General features: G+C 42.5%; 2 pseudogenes; one reads left to right on the top strand and one right to left on the bottom strand.

The window, feature by feature from the left end:
• Positions 1 to 12826: 12826 nt before the first annotated feature.
• LOC135052426 (5S ribosomal RNA) lies at positions 12827 to 12945 on the bottom strand (annotated as a pseudogene).
• A 2909-nt stretch (positions 12946 to 15854) lies between these two features.
• Positions 15855 to 15973, top strand: LOC135052363 (5S ribosomal RNA; annotated as a pseudogene).
• The last annotated feature ends 861 nt before the right edge of the window (positions 15974 to 16834 follow it).

Below are 16834 nucleotides of genomic sequence, written 5' to 3'. Positions count from 1 at the left end.
ACATACATACCTAGGGATTATTTGTAAACACAACTCCATATACCCTAAGGACAAGGAAAATTAATAAAAAATATATAAAATCTATAATATGTGCTGACCATTGAATTAAGATCTGACTTTACATACGAGCAGCAAGCACATAGAGGTTTTAGCAATAAGATAAATTGTTACAACAATGCTACAGGATTTACCCTGAAAGTATGTAACAGTGCATGAATAAACACAACATGGATACATTCTTATAACCTTTTACTGTGTGGGAAATAGACTACACAGAGGACAGAAAAGATTATGGGCCTAATTCTGAGTTGATCGCAGCAGCAAATTTGTTAGCAGTTGGGCAAAACCATGGCCCTCATTCCAAGTTGTTCGCTCGCTAGCTGCTTTTAGCAGCATTGCACACGTTAGGCCGCCGCCCTCTGGGAGTGTATCTTAGCTTAGCAGAATTGCGAACGAAAGATTAGCAGATTTGCGAATAGAAATTTCTTAGCAGTTTCTGAGTAGCTCCAGACTTACTCAGCCATTGCGATCAGTTCAGTCACTTTCGTTACTGGTTTGACGTCACAAACACACCCAGCGTTCGCCCAGACACTCCCCCGTTTCTTCAGACAATCCCGCGTTTTTCCCAGAAACACCAGCGTTTTTTCGCACACTCCCATAAAACGGCCAGTTTCCGCCCAGAAACACCCACTTCCTGTCAATCACACTCCGATCACCAGAACGATGAAAAATCCTCGTTATGCCGTGAGTAAAATACCTAACTTTTGAGTAAAATAAGTAAGCACATGCGCTTTGCGACCCTTGCGCATGCGCAGTAAGCGACTAATCGCAATATAGCGAAACTCAGCAACGAGCGAAGAACTCTGAATGAGGGCCCATGTGCACTGCGGGGGGTGGGGGGGTGGCCGATATAACATGCGCAGAGAGAGTTAGATTTGGGTGGGGTGTGTTCAAACTGAAATCTGAATTGCAGTGCAAAAATAAAGCAGCCAGTATTTACCCTGCACAGAAACAAAATAACCCACCCAAATCTAACTCTCTCTGCAAATGTTATATCTGCCCCCCCCCCCCTGCAGTGCACATGGTTTTGCCCAATTGCTAACAAACTTGCTGCTGCGATCAACTCAGAATTACCCCCTATGGCCCTCATTCCGAGTTGATCGCTCGCTAGCTGCTTTTAGCAGCATTGCACACGTTAGGCCGCCGCCCTCTAGGAGTGTATCTTATCTTAGCAGAATTGCGAACGAAGGATTAGCAGTTCTGCTATTAAATATTTCCCTGCAGTTTCTGAGTAGCTCCAGACCTACTCCTAGATTGCGATCACCTCAGTCCGTTTAGTTCCTGGTTTGACGTCACAAACACGCCCTGCTTTCGGCCAGCCACTCCCCCGTTTCTCCAGCCACTCCTGCGTTTTAGCCTGACACGCCTACGTTTTTTAGCACACTCCCGGAAAACGCTCAGTTTCCGCCCAGAAATACCCACTTCCTGTCAATCACTCACCGATCAGCAGAGCGACTGAAAAGCGTCGCTCGGACCTGTGTAAAATTGCATAGTTTTGTGTGAAAATACTTAGCGCGTGCGCCCTGCGGCCCATACGCATGCGCAGAATCGCCCATTTTTAGCCTGATCGCTATTCTGCTAAAAACGGCAGCGATCGAACAACTATACTATCTCATTAACTGCAGTATTATAACTCTGGGTGCATTAGTTCAGTCTGAAGACAGCTATAAGGTAAAATAAATATAACACAATTAGAATCATCTAGTGGACCATTTTCCCACAGTAAATATTAGCCAGATTTGCATTGGGCAGGATTATGCTCAATTTTTAGGACTAAGAGCCTCTGACTGATCACTCTATGATTAGAAAATATAATATATTTAATATTTTTACAACTAAAGAGGAGTGATCTCTGCTCATCCCAGTGAACCACATGACAATACAGCTAGTGGCTAAGATATGCTATAAGACCACTTCCAGTCACAGCAGATTGATTGATATATGAATCTGTTATTGAGTTATAGCAGGACTTACTACAGGCATTCCAGCACAATATTTTCATATTTCATTCTTATTTACTTCTATCTTTTAAATATTTCACTTTTTAACTGGTAGGTGGGGAATTCATTGCATTTAGATATATCTAATAAAAGTTATGTTTTAATAATTATCTTTAAGCTTATTGACAGAGTGCACCACAATGCTACCCCTTTCTTTCTTGTTGCAAGTAGCTACATCCCATGCCACCACTAACGTCCCCATTCTCCAGGGAACCATGGCTGGATAAGTTTAGGCATGAAGGACATTGCTTCACAGATCATTTCTAGAATATGCTTTTTAATACCAATGAGAGTCACAATTTGCCTTTTCCATTGAAAAGAGGTCTGTTATTGCTAGAATACCAGACATTTGTAGCAGCCATGTGCTCCAATATATCCAAGGAGTAGTAGTGGAAGGTTTATAACTTATTGCATATTAACAATTGCCCATATCAAGTGAATTCCAAATTTACTGACCCTTTCTACATACTTGCCGACTTTGTTTCTCTCCTCTCCAGAAGAAGCCTGGAATCGAGATGAAGCTGACAGATTTTGGGGGCGGGGACAGGCTCTCTAGAGCATTAGGCAAAATGGCATGAATTGCTGGACTGTGTGGAGGGAATGGGGCTAAATGACGTGATTTGTGTCATTTAGTCCCAGCCTCTCTGCATGGACGCGAATTTCAACATTTTAACTCCACATCCTGCTCGCTTCATTAGGAAGTGGATGGGATGTGAGAGACCTGCCTACTATTCTGGGGGAGTGGGGGACTACCCAAATAATTGTGAGTCTTCAGCAGCTTCTGGGAGGGTAGGCAAGTATGCCTTGCTATCCTAGCATTTAATTGATTGCTTATATTTAGAAACCGGTTGAGATGCGTGACCTAAGAAATGTGTTGGTACTGTAAATGGGCATACCTGGACGGTGGCTATTCATGTGCATGGATGTCTTATGGCGTGTTTTGGGACTGTAGCGGGAGTGTCAAATAACTGGTGTAAAATCAGAGGCTTGAGCACTTACACTGGGGGCAAAACTGTTATACAGAATCTATACCTAGCAAGGGCTGATGCAAAATTATATGTTTGCCTCTTAAGATTCACCAAGTGGGATTGTGGTGTCTAATGATGCACAATGTGGGCACTGCAGTCCTTGTACGTTAAAAAGCACACTTGTTCACCAGGGGAATTGCTTTTACTAGCATTAGCATAAAGTCAAGGGGGTCATTCTTACCTGAACACTTGCTGCAGTTCTTCGCAGCGCAGCGTTCAGGTCAGAACTGCGCATGCGCCGGCACCACAGTGCATCGGCGCATGGCTGACAGCCGATGGCTGTTGTTGCCTAACGATCGCCTCTGCCTGATTGACAGGCAGAGGCAGTCGCTGGGCGTGAGGGGCAGGATGGCGGCATTTGGCTGCCGTTTTGTGGGTATAGTCTGGCCAATGCAGGCATGGCCAGACCATGCGGGGGGCGGGCCGCAGTGGCTGCGTGACAACACACATAGCCGCTGCGAGCTGGGCAGCGATGAGTAGCTCCCTGCCAGCGTGCAAATGCTGCGCTGGCCGGGAGCTACTCCTGAAGTACAAAGCATCGCCGCTGTGCAATGCTTTTGTACTTCAGCGACGGGGCAGGGACTAACATGCGGGGTGGGCTAACCCTGTGCTGGGCGTCCCGCCGCATGTCTGTTGCTGATCGTAGCTGTGCTAAATTTAGCACAGCTACGGTCAATTTGGAATGACCCCCAAAGTTTCAACTATGGCAAAAGATGCTAATGCGGCACAACATCGTGTTACGCAATAAGCCCCACAGTCTATTGAGCCTAGCAACAGAGTATAAAGGTATGAAAAGGAAAACATAGGCAAAATGCAGATCACAGGAGAAAAACAAACAAGGTGGCTAAAAAAGAAGCTGAATCGCTCACAAAGGCAGGGAACCATGTGCACTGCACACACTGCACCCATTATAGATACGCCACTGCTTACAAACTATACACAGCCCATATGTAGAGATGAATTGAAATGGGGTATTATAGCTCTTGCATTTGGTGCACAAAATGAAATTATTATATACAGTATTTGTGCATAGGGCCAGCGAGGGGGGGGGGGGGGGGGCAAAGGGGACACCTATACTGGGCCCCAAGGATTTGCCACTGAGTGCCCAGCAGGGATATAAGCCGTCTTGTCCAAATAGGGCAGCAAGCTGTAGGTAGTGTGGGCGCAGCCTCAGAGTGACAGGAGCCTCTCACACTCAGTGACTGTGTGGTGGGAGTGTGCACCCGCTCTACCGAGTCCAGCTCTGTTGCAGGTAGTTACGGGACATTGATTGTTTGAGGCTAATTACTCGAATAAGGTATGTGCCTACATATTACTCTATGCAAACGGTTATGTTATCTTCACATTGTGTTCCATTAGCCTGTCTAACAGTTGTGTTCCAATTTTTATTCCAATTTTTATTTTTATTTGTATTATAACTTGTGGTTAAAATGTTTGTAAGCCTGTGAACATATGTTCTTAAAATTATGTTCTAATGTTTTAGATGTACCTCTGATGAAGTCTCTGTGAGAGACGAAATGTGTTGGGTTATTGAATTTGTTGTGATCTGACCTCCAATTTACAATCCTTGAAGGAGGAGTTTGCGAAATAAATATTTGTACATCTGCTCTTATGTGGACCACCACTGGATGTTAGTGGTGGTTGAAATGTTTTATGGACAGTTATATCAATACAGTATCAAATTATCTTTTATAAATTTTAATACATTTTGCGTATTGGAACATATTGTTTGCTTTCCTAAACAAGATTCTGTCAGAAAAATAGGGGTGTTATAACAACCGCAAGGCACCAGTTACACTAATAATATATATATATATATATATATATAATCTGAGGGGGCCACAGAGATACCACTGTACCAGGCCCCAAGATGTCTGTTGCCAGTCCTGTTTGTGCACATGCAGGGCCAGATTAAGGTCTGTGGGGGCCCCTGGGCAACAATTTTGTGGGGGGCCCAATCAATAAAATGATCAATTATATATATATATATATACATACACACACACACACACACACACACACACACACACACACACACACACACACCCATATTTAGAAATATTAAGTTTCACGCCATTGGTGACAGTGTGGGAGTCGCACAGCAGCATACCTGGCATCCAAGCCCCGACAATGTGCACCACATGAGGGAGGGGGTCCAGAGCCTCGGCGACCAGCTCCCTCTTCGGCGGCTCAGCTGTCCTCTTAACAGCAGTGCTGCTGAGGAGCTTCCCTACAGTCAGTGCCGACGATGTGCACCATGTGAGGGACGGGGTCCAGAGCTGCGGCGACCAGTTCTTTCCTACCTGTGCCACAGCGGCTCTGGTTAGTCAGTGCCTCGTTGGATTTGATGTCATTATCCTGCGAGGCACAGACTAACCAGAGCTGCTGCGGCACAGGGAGGATTGTGGGGGGCCCTAATGAGTGAAGGCCCCAGGACGACCGCCGCTGTTGCCCCTCCTATAATCCGGCCATGTACACATGCAATCGTTGATTCTATCGTCATTACCAGTGAGCACATGCACCTGCAATATCACTGGTGCAAAAGATTAATCTGAAAACTGGTCTAGTTACGTTCATGTTACAACTCTTTAAAGCCAAACGTTCTTTCACCATATCCTCACTGAATTTAGATAAATGTGCACGCCCCATTACCGCCCAGTTACACTCCTTCAGTCACAAGTGGAAATGCAACTAAGTTGCATCACCTGTAATTATGTTCATTCTGGTCTGGAGCATTTTCAGCGCAAAAATATGCATCAACCAAAGTTGTGTAACTATGCAATGGCCCCTAAGTGTGAATCCCATTTATAGGGAACTCCATTTGGATGGCGTTTACTGTAGAAAGCACAAAGTTAGGGCTGCAACCAATGGTGAAGTGAAAAACTTTATAATGTGGTAGAGCCTTGTGAGTTGACAGATTTGTTTTCCTAGATTCAAAATAAAGAAAGGGCTATTATTAAGTGGTTATATGGTAAGAAATATTGTCTGTATCTTTTTACATTTTTGATTAATACAAAACTATATGACAAGATTATATCGTACTATGATATATGGTATAACATACTGGGAAGAGAGAAATCCATGTAATGCTTCTGTGAAAAGTCTATTCTGGGCAAGACCTGGATTGCTGGAATAGAAGGCAAGGAAATCGCAGATAACATTAATATGAGATAGGAGTGTTATTTATGCTCCCTGGGAGAGTACTGGAAAATTGTCCAGATGCCATAATGTTGAGTACAAAAGATTTCAACAAAAACAGTGGTATTACAGCTTTGAAAACACTAGGTAATTTATGACAGTATATAATATATTGTACTAAAATGTTTTTAATAGTGGTAAATGTGTCCACCCATCATCGCTATAAATGTTTTGTAGCTTCTGAACAAGACAGCAACATTCAGTGTTACTTTCCCATATGATAGATTATTTTGATTCTGTATTGTTAAAATTAATTAATTTAAGTGATTCTCATAAAGGGTTTCTTTGTACTACAGAAACTAATTAAAGTGTTCTTTCGCAAAATAACTTACATCACCTAGATGTGATTATACCCTCTGCAAATGTATTTTTTCTTCTATTTCTTCACAAGAAAATATGTTTCCAGCATGATCTTGCACTAACGTGGATTTATTGAGCTATGTCACTGCCCTTGTCACATGCTGGCTCATGATAAACATTTGGGTTATCTAGATGAGAGATGAGTCATTTTATTCAAACTTCTACTTCTGTGTGTGCAGTATTTGCCCCATTTGGTTTCTATGTTTCTGCAGCAACATTTGGATTTCATTTATCTATGCAGATTTCCTTAATACTTCACCAACCTCATCACTTGGCAGAGTGAATTCACACTGTCTATTTAGCTTTATCTGTTTTATGTTATGCTATGTGTTATTCTATAATGATGTGTTATACAATTACTGTATATACAATTATATGTTGCTGTGGAAACTGTATGGTGCTACAGACAACTTGTTGTGTCTTATCAATAAAAGTTCATAATAATCTCTTGAAATTTGGAATGCAGAATTAACAAATACATGTTACAAACCAGGGACTAAGCTGCTTATACCCTGACGGTTAAGCCTGTATGTTTCCATCTAATGACGTAAGTTCGTCCCAGTTGACCGGAAGCAAGATAAATATTGGTGCCCCCCCATATAGATAAATATATGTATGTATGTATGTATGTATGTATGTATGTGTGTATATATATGTATGTATGTATGTATGTATGTATGTATGTGCAATACAGAGTACATCCACCAAAGTGGATGACAGATAGCACTCTCCAGACTTGCTTAATAAATATCAAAAAAGTTTTATTCAAAAATAATAATGGTTCCTTAGTCCATAATATACAGAAATGGAAAGGGCTCACCGACGTTTCGGTCCTCGGCTGGGACCTTTTTCAAGGTAATAGCACAGTAACAGATAATCCAGCAAAGTCACAGTGTCAGCAAAGTAATTCAAGGAACCAGGAGCACTGCAATATGCCTCCCAGGTCCCCTATAAATGCCCATATGCAAATTGGTCAATTCCATGCATCGGAAACATCAGAGTACGTCACTTCCGGTCCGCACCGGAAGTGACGTCGCGTCAGCGTCCGATCCTGGAGATAACATATATAAACAAATATACACAATTAGGGTGAATCAGTAGGTGCGGTGTAGTACATTGGGTCACGGTGGTGATGACACAGATAGCAGGTATATGGGGATATCGTAGGCAAAAGTACGAGGCCGCTACGTCACATCCGGTTTCCGGAAGTAGCGGTAACTATGGTAACGCCGCACGCGCCGGCTCATGCTGCATTAGTGACAAATTGTATACAGCGGTAACCATAGTGACGTCTCGTCACTGCTCAGTAATGCCGTTTACCGGAAGTGGACGTGGGAACGGTCCTGTGTGCAATTATATACAGGGACAGTGTGCAGGTTAAATATAATCCTGCACACTGATGGGCATCTGGTAATAAATCATAGCTGTCCCAACCGTATTCCATCATTAGAATACACACAATGCAAACTATGTGTATTCAAACTTTAACAGAGTAAGCATGGTATAAGCATAAGTAGTGATAACAATCAGGATAATTATACCGTGATAGAGCCACATTAATGCACTCACAATGTCGCAATCCCCCACTGATTGGAAGATGAAAAAAGGAATTCATAGGTGATAATACTCATAAGTGGTAGTGGTGCTGTGTGTAATTTATAGACAGAAATACCATGCAGGTAACATATAGTCCTGCATGGTGATGGGCATAACGGAGACCTGGTAATTACTCATAGCTGTCCCGACGGCAACAAGTTATTCAGATACACAGAACAGACCAGGTGTATCCATCTAAGCATGGTAATACGCATAGATTGTGGTAACAATACTAATAATCAGAACGTGATATAAACCACAAATTATCATCAAAGTGCCGCATTCCCACACATAATGAGTGATAAGAAAAATAATTCATAGGTGATTAGAATCATGATATGCTAGTAAAGTTAAACCAAAATCATCAATGTCCTAATAATAAAATTCCTACACATCAATGTGTAATGTAGAGTCATCTCGTGGAGCTGCAGGCATTAGACTACTTGAGAAATATAGAGAGGGGATTATTTTCATTCATCCCACGGGGGGAAATTGTGTCCAAATGATGGATCCAGTAACTCTCCTTCTTCCTAAGTGCCAAAACACGATCACCCCCCCGTGTAAGAGGGGGGACCCAGTCAATAATTTTGCACCGAAGATTAGAGACTTGATGTTGGTGTAGCAAAAAGTGTCTCGGTACCGGTTGGTCTGTTGTTTTGGAGGTAATTGCCTGGTGAATGGTGGTTCTATGGTTCGCCATCCTGTCACGAAAACGCCTCGCAGTCATACCCACATAATAAAGTCCACAGGGACAGGTGAGTATATAGATGACGTGGTCCATGAGGCAATGGAGTTTATACTTAATCTTTATAAGTCGTCCCGTGTGTGGGTGAGGGAAAGTTGGTCAAGTGAGCATACTCCTACACGTGGTGCAGCCGCTACATTTGAAGCAACCTGGCTTCTGCTCCTGTAGCCAGGTTGTCCTTATCGGTGCGGTTGGGCATCCTGTGGGTCTTAGTAGCAACTGTTTGAGGTTAGGTGCTTTCCTGAATGCCATCATGGGGGGTTTTGTATTCTTCATCTTAAGTTGGGTATCAGAAGAGATGATGGGCCATCTTTTCCGCAGGGCACACCAAGGCATTCCGAACAGAAACCTGACCGCATGGTATTTACCACAACTTTTGATTTACATTCAAACAAAATTAGCAGTGCCCTGCGGAAAAGATGGCCCATCATCTCTTCTGATACCCAACTTAAGATGAAGAATACAAAACCCCCCATGATGGCATTCAGGAAAGCACCTAACCTCAAACAGTTGCTACTAAGACCCACAGGATGCCCAACCGCACCGATAAGGACAACCTGGCTACAGGAGCAGAAGCCAGGTTGCTTCAAATGTAGCGGCTGCACCACGTGTAGGAGTATGCTCACTGGACCAACTTTCCCTCACCCACACACGGGACGACTTATAAAGATTAAGTATAAACTCCATTGCCTCATGGACCACGTCATCTATATACTCACCTGTCCCTGTGGACTTTATTATGTGGGTATGACTGCGAGGCGTTTTCGTGACAGGATGGCGAACCATAGAACCACCATTCACCAGGCAATTACCTCCAAAACAACAGACCAACCGGTACCGAGACACTTTTTGCTACACCAACATCAAGTCTCTAATCTTCGGTGCAAAATTATTGACTGGGTCCCCCCTCTTACACGGGGGGGTGATCGTGTTTTGGCACTTAGGAAGAAGGAGAGTTACTGGATCCATCATTTGGACACAATTTCCCCCCGTGGGATGAATGAAAATAATCCCCTCTCTATATTTCTCAAGTAGTCTAATGCCTGCAGCTCCACGAGATGACTCTACATTACACATTGATGTGTAGGAATTTTATTATTAGGACATTGATGATTTTGGTTTAACTTTACTAGCATATCATGATTCTAATCACCTATGAATTATTTTTCTTATCACTCATTATGTGTGGGAATGCGGCACTTTGATGATAATTTGTGGTTTATATCACGTTCTGATTATTAGTATTGTTACCACAATCTATGCGTATTACCATGCTTAGATGGATACACCTGGTCTGTTCTGTGTATCTGAATAACTTGTTGCCGTCGGGACAGCTATGAGTAATTACCAGGTCTCCGTTATGCCCATCACCATGCAGGACTATATGTTACCTGCATGGTATTTCTGTCTATAAATTACACACAGCACCACTACCACTTATGAGTATTATCACCTATGAATTCCTTTTTTCATCTTCCAATCAGTGGGGGATTGCGACATTGTGAGTGCATTAATGTGGCTCTATCACGGTATAATTATCCTGATTGTTATCACTACTTATGCTTATACCATGCTTACTCTGTTAAAGTTTGAATACACATAGTTTGCATTGTGTGTATTCTAATGATGGAATACGGTTGGGACAGCTATGATTTATTACCAGATGCCCATCAGTGTGCAGGATTATATTTAACCTGCACACTGTCCCTGTATATAATTGCACACAGGACCGTTCCCACGTCCACTTCCGGTAAACGGCATTACTGAGCAGTGACGAGACGTCACTATGGTTACCGCTGTATACAATTTGTCACTAATGCAGCATGAGCCGGCGCGTGCGGCGTTACCATAGTTACCGCTACTTCCGGAAACCGGATGTGACGTAGCGGCCTCGTACTTTTGCCTACGATATCCCCATATACCTGCTATCTGTGTCATCACCACCGTGACCCAATGTACTACACCGCACCTACTGATTCACCCTAATTGTGTATATTTGTTTATATATGTTATCTCCAGGATCGGACGCTGACGCGACGTCACTTCCGGTGCGGACCGGAAGTGACGTACTCTGATGTTTCCGATGCATGGAATTGACCAATTTGCATATGGGCATTTATAGGGGACCTGGGAGGCATATTGCAGTGCTCCTGGTTCCTTGAATTACTTTGCTGACACTGTGACTTTGCTGGATTATCTGTTACTGTGCTATTACCTTGAAAAAGGTCCCAGCCGAGGACCGAAACGTCGGTGAGCCCTTTCCATTTCTGTATATTATGGACTAAGGAACCATTATTATTTTTGAATAAAACTTTTTTGATATTTATTAAGCAAGTCTGGAGAGTGCTATCTGTCATCCACTTTGGTGGATGTACTCTGTATTGTACTATTAGTCTGACCCCGTTTGGGCCAGGCTTTGATTGGCACCCCAGCAACTACCTGTGTTGGGTGAGAGTGCGGGACCTCCCTGCTTTATGTATGTATGTGTGTATATGTATGTATGTATATATATATATATATATATATACAGTATATATATATATATATATATATAATATATCCAGGGTAGTCCTGCACTCACATCTGCATGAATTCAACGGTGGGGGTGCACCCAGTGGAGTCCACCAAGTTCTAGTGGGTCCACAAATACACAAACAGTTCCAGTTTTCCTGGGGGGCACTCTCCTAAACGGATGAAATCTAATCACAGCATTTGGAAGGGATGCCGGTCCTCTCAGCGTGGTGGGAGACCCCTATACTTGGTGACATGATATTACCAGGACTTTTGATCACTGACTTTCGCATGTTAAGTTACTTTGGCTGTTATGATAGTCCATTCCATTACAGTGATCTACTGTGGAGCTGTTTGAGTTTGCCGTTATAAATGACTGCTTGACTGCATTGCAACATTTTGAAAATTGTACGTGGCTTGTCTTGAGACAGGCTCTGGTTGGAGAGCCGAAACGTCGACCTATTAAAAGCCGATTATGACTACATAAGATTGTGATTGGATTTCATCCGTTTAGGAGAGTGCCCCCCAGGGAAACTGGAACTGTGTGTATATATATATATATATATATATATATATATATAAAATGTTATATACAATATATATTATATGCAAGTGTCATACCCAGGATTAGAACACACAACCTATTACACTGGAAGCAGGCACCTTACTGGGGAAAAGAAGAGGGTTTGTCCTGCACTGGCCTGATTAGGTATGTATGAGATGATGATACTTATACCAGAAATCGGACAATGGTATTAAATATTAATTATTCCCATCTGTCCATGTGGCGGTGCGCCCAGAGTCAAGGAGAAGGCAAATGTAACAAAGAAAGAAAAAGTATGACTCTTGTTGGGGTGCACTCATGTTGTATCTTAGTGTCTAATGATTAGTGATGTGTCTAAGAAATGATCAATTCTTTATTTCTACTCTTAAAATAAATGGGAACACAAAACAAAACTCAATAATGAGGTTTAACATAAGTAAATGTTGACATTCCAACAGAGGAAAAAAGCATTCCCTAAAAATTTTTTTGGAATGTTCAGATCTTAATTATGCTTAGATAAATGCATATTGGAAGATAGCTACATACCATGCTGCTTCCGTCTGCCAAAGATCTGTGCAAACTGTGTTTGTATTAATAAAGCCCTAAATAGGGTTGATTTCGAGAGAGGGAACACCCCCAGACTGAGATCTAACCCTGATAATTGGAGTCTATCTTAGAGAAATTGTGTTCGATGGACAAGAGTGGGATCTTAACACTAAAAAATAGTGAGAATAAGTAGAAGTGGTGATCCTGCTGTTAGTGTTATTCCACAGGGAATGCGGTCTTCCTACTGCACTGAGTATTCCCTAGCGGTCGCCCGTCTAGGTACTGACCTAGCCCACCTCTGTTTAGCTTCCAAGATCGGACGAGATTGGGCGTGAGCGTAGGGGTATGGTCGTAGGAAGACTTGCCCTGTGTCACTAATGAGAGTGCACCGAAACAGAGGAATGGGTTTTCTTCTGAGAGAGGGGTGAGGGAAAAGATGGGGAGAAAGAATGGGATAGATCTAATGAGCGTGAATCTGCTGTCCTCATTAGATGGGAGAAACGTGTCTCCTGGGGGACACGTTTACCAGAATCGTGGATGAGAGTTCATGGAAAAAAGAAAAGAATGGAAAGGGCAATAAAGAGAAAGAAGATTGACATTGGTGTTGGAACCACTGCAATGAGTGTTACGATATTGAGCAAGGACCAATATTGGCGTGCTGTAAAAATAGTAAGAATAATCTGACAGGAGGAATGAGGTATTGAAAGACCCCCTGAGGACGTGTAACTACAGTACCTGCGGTGGACCTGATACAAGACCACACACCACCACTAGTCCTGACTGTAGGTTATACAATGGAGCGCCAGTGATATTAGTAGGTATAGTATTCAATTTTAAACACAATAAATCATGAACTGAAGCATCCAAAAACCTAATTAGTTGTGCCGATTTCAGTCTCTAGAACCACATGCAATTTATCAAAAAAGCGTAATATACACAGGATTTGACAGGATTAGGACAAAATGAAAACATGAAAAAACACACAGTTTGAGATACTTTAAACAGACTTAACTGAGGGACCACATTCCACCTGTCCCTATGAGTTTAATGAGGGATTGAGCAGATATGGAGTATAAAGTATACCTGAGGATGCCTGCAATCACAAAGTAGGAAGTTTTTCCTGCACCTAGCAGTATAAAGGCTAAGGCATCAGAACTGGTATTTCTAGAGCAAATGATAGTTAGGTATCACCTCAAGCTTAGTTATAATACCCCTGGGAAAATCCACAATGGCAATGTGCAAAAAGGAATCTCACTAAGCTAGTGATAATTTAGGTTTAAGCCAAAAAACCAGTTCATTACTACAGGTAAATGTCAAATATCACCCATGCAGTCTTCAGGTAGAAGAGGGGCCTGCAGGAAAGAGGGGAAAACACGTTTCACCCGCTCACGGGCTTGTTCACTTCCATGGAGCAGCTGGTGTGTGCTGAGTAGCTGAATATTTGAAGGCCCTTCCATTAACTAACAACCAATGATCGTGGCTGGGGGCGGGATCAAAGTGGACAAGCCTATTGGCTGTATAACACTGGGACAGCTGCTATGTGGTAATGGGTGGGCAGGGGGATTGACAGGTGGACGGACGTTACACTCCTCCTTTGTGTCTCACACTTTGCACTACACATTCCCATATTAATTATTTACTATATGGGAGGTAAGATGTCCCCTCAACCCGCACATATCATTTTCAGCTCACCTTCGCTACTTATGATACTCACAGATTCCTCATTTGTTTTTCACCATTTATTTATTAATATTTTCTAATTCCCTTTTATTATTTTCATCTTACCTCTTCAATGTACTTTTATGGCTTTCATTAAATTCAACATCTGTCCACCAATCTATTTTGCTATATGTTTTTATTTTATTTCATTTTGTTTATATATCATTTTGTTACTATCCATAACAATTTCTTTTTATTATTCAATCATTTAAAAAATATAAAAAAAACTTTTTTATTGTCCACGTCCTCTGACTCATTCAGAGCACTGATTCCCGGTTATATACTGCCACTCATCGCCACTCTTAAACTAGGCTGAATGTAACGTCCGTACACCTGTCAATCCCCCTGCCCACCCATTACCACATAGCAGCTGTCCCAGTGTTATACAGCCAATAGGCTTGTCCACTTTGATCCCGCCCCCAGCCATGATCATTGGTTGTTAGTTAATGGAAGGGCTTTCAAATATTCAGTTACTCAGCACACACCAGCTGCTCCATGGAAGTGAACAAGCCCGTGAGCGGGTGAAACGTGTTTTCCCCTCTTTCCTGCAGGCCCCTCTTCTACCTGAAGACTGCATGGGTGATATTTGACATTTACCTGTAGTAATGAACTGGTTTTTTGGCTTAAACCTAAATTATCACTAGCTTAGTGAGATTCCTTTTTGCACATTGCCATTGTGGATTTTCCCAGGGGTATTATAACTAAGCTTGAGGTGATACCTAACTATCATTTGCTCTAGAAATACCAGTTCTGATGCCTTAGCCTTTATACTGCTAGGTGCAGGAAAAACTTCCTACTTTGTGATTGCAGGCATCCTCAGGTATACTTTATACTCCATATCTGCTCAATCCCTCATGAAACTCATAGGGACAGGTGGAATGTGGTCCCTCAGTTAAGTCTGTTTAAAGTATCTCAAACTGTGTTTTTTTTCATGTTTTCATTTTGTCCTAATCCTGTCGAGTCCTGTGTATATTACGCTTTTTTGATAAATTGCATGTGGTTCTAGAGACTGAAATCGGCACAACTAATTAGGTTTTTGGATGCTTCAGTTCATGATTTATTGTGTTTAAAATTGAATACTATACCTACTAATATCACTGGCGCTCCATTGTATAACCTATAAAGCCTACAGTCAGGACTAGTGGTGGTGTGTGGTCTTGTATCAGGTCCACCGCAGGTACTGTAGTTACACGTCCTCAGGGGGTCTTTCAATACCTCATTCCTCCTGTCAGTACTATTTTTACAGCACGCCAATATTGGTCCTTGCTCAATATCGTAACACTCATTGCAGTGGTTCCAACACTAATGTCAATCTTCTTTCTCTTTATTGCCCTTTCCATTCTTTTCTTTTTTCCATGAACTCTCATCCACGATTCTGGTGAACGTGTCCCTCAGGAGACACGTTTCTCCCATCTAATGAGGACAGCAGATTCACGCTCATTAGATCTATCCCATTCTTTCTCCCCATCTTTTCCCTCACCCCTCTCTCAGAAGAAAACCCATTCCTCTGTTTCGGTGCACTCTCATTAGTGACACAGGGCAAGTCTTCCTACGACCATACCCCTACGCTCACGCCCAATCTCGTCCGATCTTGGAAGCTAAACGGAGGTGGGCTAGGTCAGTATCTAGACGGGCGACCGCTAGGGAATACTCAGTGCAGTAGGAAGACCGCATTCCCTGTGGGATAACACTAACAGCAGGATCACCACTTCTACTTATTCTCACTATTTTTTAGTGTTAAGATCCCACTCTTGTCCATCGAACACAATTTCTCTAAGATAGACTCCAATTATCAGGGTTAGATCTCAGTCTGGGGGTGTTCCCTCTCTCGAAATCAACCCTATTTAGGGCTTTATTAATACAAACACAGTTTGTACAGATCTTTGGCAGACGGAAGCAGCATGGTATGTAGCTATCTTCCAATATGCATTTATCTAAGCATAATTAAGATCTGAACATTCCAAAAATTTTTTTAGGGAATGCTTTTTTCCTCTGTTGGAATGTCAACATTTACCTTACTGGGGAAGACTGAGAATTCTAACTGTATGAAGTTACTTGTAATTGTCAGAGAAGTAATGTCATATAGTTAGAATTCTCACACTTTCTATACAGGAGCAAATAGCTCCATCAGTGAGGTGCCTGCTTCCAGTGTAATAGGTTGTGGGTTCTAATCCTGGGTATGACACTTTTAAAATGTGCATCTATAATAAAGAGGTTGTGACTTGTAAGGTGCAGGGGCTAGTGAGGGGGGGAGTTGGTCATGGAAAAGATAGCGGCAGCTGGTGTCGCTGAACACAGAACAGGAGGAGAGGTGCCCCACAACAGAGCAGGAGCCCAGCAGCAGCCGACTCCATTGCCTCCCACAGTTACGCCTCTGTTTCCATCCATGTCCATTATTCTGGTTCCAGTCTGGTTAAGTCTGTTAAATACATTCCAGTCCCAGCCTGGTTCCAGAGTTATTGCTATAGTAGTCTGATGTATCCAATTATTACCATTAACTGTAAGAGTGCTTCCAAGTGCTAAGTCT

The sequence above is a fragment of the Pseudophryne corroboree genome, chromosome 2 (assembly GCF_028390025.1).
Source record: "Pseudophryne corroboree isolate aPseCor3 chromosome 2, aPseCor3.hap2, whole genome shotgun sequence".
NCBI classification, from domain to species: Eukaryota; Metazoa; Chordata; class Amphibia; order Anura; family Myobatrachidae; genus Pseudophryne; species Pseudophryne corroboree.
Note: the sequence above shows the minus strand (reverse complement) of the source record. Positions and strands in the feature narration are given on the sequence as shown.